The sequence below is a fragment of the Tenrec ecaudatus genome, chromosome X (assembly GCF_050624435.1).
Source record: "Tenrec ecaudatus isolate mTenEca1 chromosome X, mTenEca1.hap1, whole genome shotgun sequence".
NCBI lineage: Eukaryota > Metazoa > Chordata > Mammalia > Afrosoricida > Tenrecidae > Tenrec > Tenrec ecaudatus.
The window spans coordinates 3,763,091-3,771,827 of NC_134548.1; the positions used below are offsets into that span (position 1 = coordinate 3,763,091).

At 54.1% G+C, this 8,737-nt stretch overlaps 1 long non-coding RNA gene across 3 annotated transcripts in view; it reads left to right on the top strand.

Moving 5' to 3' along the window:
* The window catches only part of LOC142434982 (uncharacterized), a 68,950-nt gene extending 60,453 nt beyond the window's left edge, over positions 1 to 8,497 (top strand). The window contains exons 4-5 of one of the 3 annotated variants that reach the window (XR_012781214.1): positions 4,477 to 4,679; positions 4,920 to 8,497. This is a non-coding gene — a long non-coding RNA (uncharacterized LOC142434982). The other 2 variants (XR_012781215.1, XR_012781212.1) reach the window with 2 other exon arrangements.
* The last annotated feature ends 240 nt before the right edge of the window (positions 8,498 to 8,737 follow it).

Here is an 8,737-nt window from a genome sequence, read left to right on the forward strand (position 1 = left end):
TCCTCACAGGGAGAGGAAGCAGAGAGCAGTGTGCGTGCCTCCAGAGAGCTATGTATCTGCAAATGAGGTCATCACGTTGTGATCCGATTGACAGGCTAAGCTGCACCCCTTCTCTCTTAATAGTCTCAAGTCGACCCCCAGATTATGTCACTGCCCCATTTATGATTTCTTTTCTCCTGGAGGTTGCAAGTCTGTTTTGTTGCTCATGAGCTACTCGTTGAAGATGCTGGGTTAAAGTGTTGACTCGGGGTTTCTCCTCTTGGTTAACAAGTGGACTGAGAGCTATAAATTGTCCTCTGGTAGCGGCTTTGGCTCTATCCCGAAGATCGGGTGTGTTCTGTTTTCGTTCCCCTTTGTTCCATGGAATCATTTCATCCCTTATCGAATCCAGTTCACAGCCATTTAAAAGCAGTGTGTTGTTCATCTTCAGTGCACTTGACTTTTAGCTATACAAGTCCATCTCACCTTCAAATCTGAGGCTGCTGCAGCTTGTGCTGTCGACTGTTGGATTCTAGGTTTACAGCCGTGCGGCCGGAGGACATGGAGTGTAGAAGCTCAGTGTTTTAAAGTGTATTCACACTTGCTCTGTGACCTGACACGAGGTCCACTGTTGCTGGGTCTGAGCCCAGAGCTGCACGCTCATTTCTGCTCACCGTCTGCTGAGCAAGGCGTGACGCCCTTGTCCAGGGACTGGCCTCGTCTGCTAATATTGTCCAAAGTGCAAGAGACAAAGTAGCCACCTCACTTCTAAGGAGCCTTCTGGCTGTGCTTCTTCCCAGAGAGACGTGTTTCCTCTTCGGCCGGTCCCCATTAGTCTTTGCCGTTGCTATAATTTAGAGGCGGTGATTCTTGGGTTGTCTTCCTTACGCGTTTCCCAGCTGCCCCGTAACGGTGGCAGCACAGACCACCGTTGTCTTCTGTCACCTGCGTCCTTCAAGGCAAGGGGGTTGTATATTTGAAGGTATACTTAGCAATTAAGCTGTCATCGGTTCTCTCCCCTGCCCCCACCTGCTGACCAATGCCAACGGCACATCCTGCAGGCCAGGAAAATGGATGAGAACTGCGTGCATAGAACAGACTGGGAGTTATCACGCTTCTGCTGCTGGTGCACAGGTGAGACTTTGGAGGCTCTGAAACCGGGATTCCATCCAAATTAATCCCCTTGGATTAAGACTGCAACGTGGCCAAACCCACACCTGCCTGTGTGTGTGCGCTTTACTTGCAAAGGGCAAAGAGCAACGAAGGTTGGTGAGAAGCCCCATGGGGCAGTTTCGCTCTTGCGTCTCAGGTCACGTCAACGGCAGTGAGTGTTGGTTGGCTCCGTGTCCGTCCCCAACAATTTCATATCATCTGATCCTTTACGATCCTAAAAGGCAACAACAGAACTCAACCGGAGAGAAAAACAAAAACCAAAAAAGGTACCTCAGGACTACGGAGTCGATTCCAACCCTTAGCCGCCCCACAGGAGAGAACCATTTGCAAGACTGCACCTCTTTACGGAAGTGGATCTCCTGCCTCCTTGTCCTCCCACAGAGCAGCTGGTGGATTTAAACCTCTAACCTTTGAGTCACCAGCCCAGTGCTTGCCCCGCGGCAATACCGAGAGGTCCTTCATGTACGGCGAGCCTCGGAAAACAGGTCCTGGCATGTATATGTCCTCTGTTTCTCCAGAAAGGGGGAAAATAGGCTTGTAGAAACTTAGACGCCTACTCGAGTAGAAGGGGGATAAATGAACGCATGCGAACGACAACAGAGAGGAGCGTGGGTGTCAGAGGGGGCTACGCCTTGGGCTGCTCACTGCAAAGCGAGCAGTTCGAAGCCGCCAGCGGCTCCTTGGGAAAGCGTCGAGGCTGTCTGCTCCCGTCAAGAGCGACCATCTCGGAAACCCACGGGGGAAACGGTGACTTGTGCTCAGTCCCAGATACCCCCAGCCCCTGAGGCTCCACAACTCTGTTGCTTCAGTAAACACGCTGCAGACAATGCTGAAGCTGCTCTTCCGTCGCAAACACGGGGCTCCAGGCACCCAGAGCAGCCCCTGGTGCAGCCGGGAGGCTGGAAGCCGAGTGAGATGTGTCAATCTCAGAAGGAGGACAGTCCTCGCAGGACCCCCACGTAGAGGAGACGGAAACTCAAGGGGTGTGGAGAGCAACGTCGTGATTGAGTGGCTGCCCGAGGTCAGCAGGAGGGAGCTGGCCCTGTTGCCATCATTCCAAACGGATTTCCGCTGAGCGTCCAGATGAAGAGGGACTGGGAAGCAAGGCCCCAGTGATCGACTTCCAAAATGCAGCCGTGGTGGGTGGGGGGCGACCCAGTGCAGCGTGACGGTCCCATCTGACAGCAATTCGGGGACGGATCAAGACCCACAGGCGCTCTGTGGCGCGTGTGTTGCAGCTGACCCGTGGCTGCAAACAGCAACCTGCGCACGAGGGCGTGTCGGTGAAATCCGTCCACTCAGGTGACAAAGATCCTGCTCCCTTTCCCTTACAGATTGCGGCAACGTTGACATCCAGAGGATTCATGCTGAAGGGGGATTCGTGGGGCGATTTTCCTTGAACTCAATGAGGGGGGTGAAGAAACCAGAGTCGTGGCTGCCATTGGGTACCTCTCCCAGCCCACCCTGCCCCTGAGGAGGGTCCACTGACTGACCAGGGCTGTCGGCGCACAAGGAGTATGCCCGCCCCTGGTCTGCACCTCAGTGGGTCTGCTGGCAGTAGTGACCTTGTAGGGTGGTGGGCTCATGTCTGTCTCAGTCCATCTCGAAGGGGTCTTCTTAGCGATCGTGATTCGGGGGCGAGCGGATGCAGCAAGCAGGCGTCCACGCACGCGGTGCTTCCTGATGTGGGTTGCAATGGTCGCGATGCAACATGACCCTTCCCACGTCCTCCCTGGGTTTTCCCCAGTGACGGTCTTCCTGCCCTTCCCTGCCGCCTGAGCTTTTCGGCTGGGCAAATGACCCCCTGTGGATCCCGTGTGGTTGATAGGTCTAGACCAGTGGTTCTCAACCCGTGGGTCTTGACCCCTTTGAGGGTCGAACGATCCTTTCACAAGGGTCACCGAAGAGCATCGGAAATCGGTGTTGGAAGACGGATTTCTGATGGTCTTAGGAATTGAGACACCGCTCTGCTATCCGTCTCCAGGCGGGTCCATCCATGTGCAGACATGCCCACATACGAGCACCCGGCGTGAAGACTGCTACCCACGCTACGCCATGCTTGAAGACAAAATTGCATTCATTTGTCATTAGAAATCAATGTTTTACAATATGGAATGACATATTGTTTTGTGATTCATCACTCTGCTTTAATGATGTTCAACTTGTAACAATGAAAACACATCCTGCAGATCAGATATTGATATGACGATTCATCACCGTAGCAAAGTTACAGTGATGAAGTAGCCATGAAAACAATGTTATGGTTGGGGCGTCACCACCACCCAAGGACCTGCATGAGGAGGGTTGAGAAGCCCTGGTCCAGGGAATCTGCACCTCCATCGTTTTCATGCCCCCCCCCCCATGGCACAAGATTTCTTGGGAACACACACAGGTTCTGAATATTTCTGTACGAACCCACTGGGTCACTGTCTGGTACCCACATCCGACAGCGACTCTCCTGGGTGTTCGTCTTCTCGGATGCACCTGACTGAACGAATTCAGGAGTTAAACATTGGAACCAGCCAGAACAGGTTCCAAGTGCAGACTGCGGTGTCGAGCCCAACCCGAATCCTTCCCTGTATTGATTATAGCGGTGAAAACAAGGTGCGTCAGAACCAAACCAAACCAGCTCTGCTTCAGACTCATGGGGACTCCGCTGGATGGGGCAGAACTGCCCCCACGGGTTTCTGAGTCTCTCTCGTTATTTCTGGGAGCCGACGGCCTCATCTTTCTTTTGCAGAGAGGCCGGTGGGTTTGAACCGCTGGCTTTGCAGTGGATAGTGCAGTGCTTAACACACGGTGTCACCACCACCACCCCCCAAGAACCCAACACCACCAAACTCACCGCCAGCGAGTCCATTCCAACCCACAGCGACCCCACGGGGAGGAATTCCCCCTACAGGTTTCCCAGACCGTAAACTCTCCATGGGAATGGGAAGCCTGCTCTTTCTCCCCAGGAGTGGCTGGCGATTGTCAACGGCTGACCTCATGGTGAGCAGCCCAGCCTGCATCCAGCCGCTCGACCCTGTCCCTGTGAGTCGGCACCGGCTTGGGTTCAGGGAGAAGACAGCCCCAAAGAACAACACATTAAAACGCATGACAGTCAGTCTGAGAAACCCTCTCCCGTAGGGTCACTGTGAGGTGGCATCGACCCGTTGGCAGGGATGTGGGGCGCAGAGACCAAGCTTCATGTCACGGCTGGTTCTCTACTCGCTCTGGGTTGAGTCGGGTACAGAATAAGATTCAAATCACCAGCTCGTGGTAGAAGGAGAAGCTGCTGCAATGGTGGGTGGGTGTCTGAGATTTACATCCTTCCGTCTGCAGAGCCGGATGTGAAGATGCAGCCTGCCTTCCCCGCAGTGGAAAAGCCCAGGGATGCAGGTCCACTTGCGGTGGCTTGTGTCCGTGGTGCTGGTCCACCGCCGCTGCAAGATCAGTGGTCGCTCACCGCACCCTGTCCACGTGGACGCCTCGAGGAGGGGCACCCATGGGTGCAGAATTTCCGACGGATCAGATCTGCCGCTTAGGTGAGCCGCTAACGGAGAGGCCCGCCGTCCGAAACTACCAACTGCTCCGGGAAACAGCGATGAGCCTTTCGACGTCCGTCGAGCGTTAGGCTCTCAGAGACCCACAAGGGGCAGTGAGTTCTGCTCTGTCCTGCAGGACTCGCTGCGAGTCGACATTGGCTGGATGGCAGTTTACGGTGTGTTTTTCGGGTAATGCCATTTATTGTGTATTTAGCTTCTCGATGTTTACTCTTTATTTAGCTGTGTCTGCAGGGCTTCGTGTGAGCGAGCAAGCCGCTGTGTGAGGCCGTCTGCAGCCCAAGGAAAGAGTATCAGGAAAAACACCTTCAGGCGCATCGGAAGGTGGTCAGGAGTGGGATCATCCCAGGACACAGGATGGGAACGCGATGGACACAGGGAATGGGTGATGCATTGGCCAAAAGCCCACCCCGGAAAGGCTCCCGGACATGCCCAGCGTCTAAAGGTCCTGCGGCGTGAAGGGCCGCGGTGCTTCTGCACCAGGACGCGGTCTCTGTGCGAAGGGTGGTCTCTGTGCAGGGCAGACACTGCCGCGGCTGCTTGCGTCGCTGTGTCCCGAGAAGCCCTGTCGATCGGGATCTTTCTTTCTCTCTTTCTGTTTCCGCTTGTTTCGCTTCGCTTTCCGCAGACACCTGCCCCGCGGAGCCCGTGAGTTGAAAAACTCGACGTGTCTCAGTGGGTTAAGAAAGGCGTGGGTACAATAGCATCGCTGGGCATCGGGCAAGAAGAGGGAAGAGAGAAACCCTGATTTGTAAGATGGGAAAGGAGAAAAGGTCTGGTTTCAGGAAGGATGCCGTCTCCAAATCCCCTTTTAAGACAGACCTCCTCTGAAAATGGTGCACGTAACACGAGGCGCGTCCCGACCTCGTGCTCCATGGGATACGACATTTGGAAGAGGGACTGTGATCCAAACCAGGTGACGTCCCGTAGACCTCCACCGCCAGCACATTGTCTCGTGTGTGCAACGTGCAGAGGGGGCTCGGGGCTGCCGCGAGTCACACACTGGGCTGCGGACACAAGGTCGGTGCGTCGAACCCACCAGCCGCTCCTCCACTGACCGATTAGGCTGTCTGCTTGCATGAAGATTTCCAACCTTGGAAACCCACAGAGGCAGCTCGACCCTGTCCTGTGAGGTCCGTATGAGTCAGCATTGATTGAGTCCATGGCAGTGGATCGTGTGTGTGCATGCATGTACATGCGTATGCATGTGTGTGCATGCATGTGCGTGCGTGCATGTGTGTGTTGCATCTGCAAGTCAGCAGTTCGAAACCATCAGCCGCTCCCTGGTAGGAAGACACGGCTGCCCCGCTCCTGTAAAGAGGGACACACTCTGAAACTCATGGGCGCCCTGGTCACAGTCCTACCCTGTCCCATGGGTCAGAACCGACTCCATAGCAGTGCGCCTAGGTTTGGGCCATGGACTAGCTCCCAGGAACCCAGAACCACGGGGCCAGCACCAGCTCCTGTCCGGTCTGCACGCACGAGGAGAAAGATGGAATGAATGGAAAATCCCAGCTGGAAACCCCCTCCCCTTCCCCTCCTGAAGCACATGAGACAGACGTTGGTGTCGCGAGCTCCACCTGGGAGCTTGTCGTTACGATCAAACTACTGACCCGTCCACTGCTTACCTATCACTGTGCCAGGTTGCAAGAGCCCTGCGGGCGTGGTGTTTACTGCCAGTTAGTGGGGCTGCTAATGGCAAGGTCACCAGTCGGAAACTACCAGCTGGGGCAGGAGACAGAGATGAGAATTTTGACTTCCTTCCGCACAAAGTTATGGCCTCACGTGGAAGAAGCACACCAGCCTGTGGGATCACGAGGTGTCCAAGGGAGCAGGTATCAGGCGTCATCAGAACAAAGAATCATGTCATTGTGAATGAGGCAGGGAGTGCGGAGTGGGGACCCAAAGCCCATCTATGGGCAACTGGAGATCCCCTTGCAGAAGGGTCACGGGGAGGAGACGAGCCAGTCGGGGTGCAGGGTAGCAACGATGAAACATGCAACTTTCCTCTAGTTCTTGAATGTTTCCTCTCCCAGTATCATGATCCCAATTCTACCTTACAAATCTGGCTAGACCAGAGGATGTACACTGGTACAGATAGGAACTGGAAACACAGGGAATCCAGGGCAGATGATCCCTTCAGGACCAGTGCTGAGAGTGGTGATACCAGGAGGGTGGAGGGAGGGTGGGTTGGAAACGGGGAACTGATCACAAGGATCTACATGTGACCTCCTCCCTGGGGGACGGACAACAGCAAAGTGGGTGAAGGGAGACATTGGCCAGTGCAAGATATGACAAAATAATTTATAAATTATCAAGGGTTCATGAGGGAGGGGGGAGCAGGGAGGGAGGGGGAAAAATGAGGACTTGATGCCAGGGGCTTAGGTGGAGAGCAAATGCTCTGAGAATGATGAGGGCAATGAATGTATAGATGTGCTTTACACAGTTGATGTATGTATGGATTGTGATAAGAGTTGTATGAGCCCCTAATAAAATGATTTAAACAAAAAAAGTTGCAGCCTCAGGAACCCACAGGGGCAGTTCTACCCTGTCCTGGAGGGTCGCTGTGAGTCGGCATGGCCACGGTGGCAGCGCGTTTGTTTCCGGTTCAGTGCGAGGTTAATTCCATCTGCTCTGGATCTGGTTCCTTCGTCTCCTTTGACTGTGTCCACACAACATCACGCGAACGAGGAAACGTCCAGCAGACACTGTGGAAGGGTAAAGGGAGTGGTGGTGGGGGGGGAGGAGAGATGTGGCTTCAAACACCCCTTCTTCTCATCGGTTCCCATCGGCGTCCTTGTTCATTCCAATAAAATGAATGTGCACTTCACACTCACACACATCTCTGGAGAAAAGGGTCTCTGTGTCTCTCACTGTTACTAATTAGAAGCATGGGCATCATTTACACTTTCTACATCACAAACATTACGTGTCTCTGAGCCGCGGCAGACCAGGGGCGTAGGCATTGGGCTGCTCACCACCAGGTGAGCGGATCGAAACCCCCGGTCGCTCCGTGGCGTCCCAAACCAAACTCACTGCCATCCGGTCAACGCCAACTCACAGTGACCCTTTAGGACGGGGTACAACTGCCCCCGTGGGTTTCCAAGACTGTCGGTCGTTAGGGGAGCCGAGAACCTCATCTTTCCCCCTCAGGGCGGCTGTTGGTTTCAGACTGCAGTTAGCAGAGTCGCCCGTAACCCAGCCGAGCAGCAGGACGCCCCTTCCCTGGAATGCAGACTTGGAAATGCTAAGGAGCCGTTTTACTGGGCACTGCGAGGTTGATATAAGTCAAAATCCACTGCCCCACTGTGGGGTGTTTATTGCTGTGTCTTCATTACTATATCACATTCTATTAGGTGCATAGTATGCACCTGTGTTAGACAGGGGTCTCTAGAGAGACAGACCAGATTGCTAGTAATTATATATAAATATATTCATAAAGATAGATATATAATTCAAGAAATGAACCGTTAAATTATATACAGGTAATACAAGAAATTAACAATTAAATTATAAAGCAGTGAGACACTAGCAGTTGAACCGGCCCCTGTTTAAAAAGTTTGAGGACCCCGCCTCCTCTCGCAAGCACTCTGTTCAGTGACCCCCGTCCCTCTGGAGGTCCATTCCTGTGTCTTGGGCTCCCGCTGTCACCCGTCGCCTTCTGCACGCCTGCTATTGGGACCCCCACCAGACGGGGGGACCCGGTGAGTGCGGCAAAGAGCTGAGACACAGCAGCTGCTGTGAGGACGTTTCCTTGCCAAGCGGGGTTCCCTTCTGTTTCACACGACGTCGCTGGGGGGAGCCTGCTACCGTGAGATGCTAGTCCATCATTCTGGCTCAGGGCTTTCCCTGCGACCCAACAGAACTGCCCCGCGGGCTCTTCTAAGCTCTTTAACCTGGGCGTATGGGACGAGCCGTCTTGACGCATTGAGTTTCCTCCACGACAATTACAGAAAGCATTTTACATTTGCCGCCTCCCGCGTACGCTGGCTGGTATCCTCGTAACGAGGCAGTTGCACACGCAGACTCGTTTTTCCCAA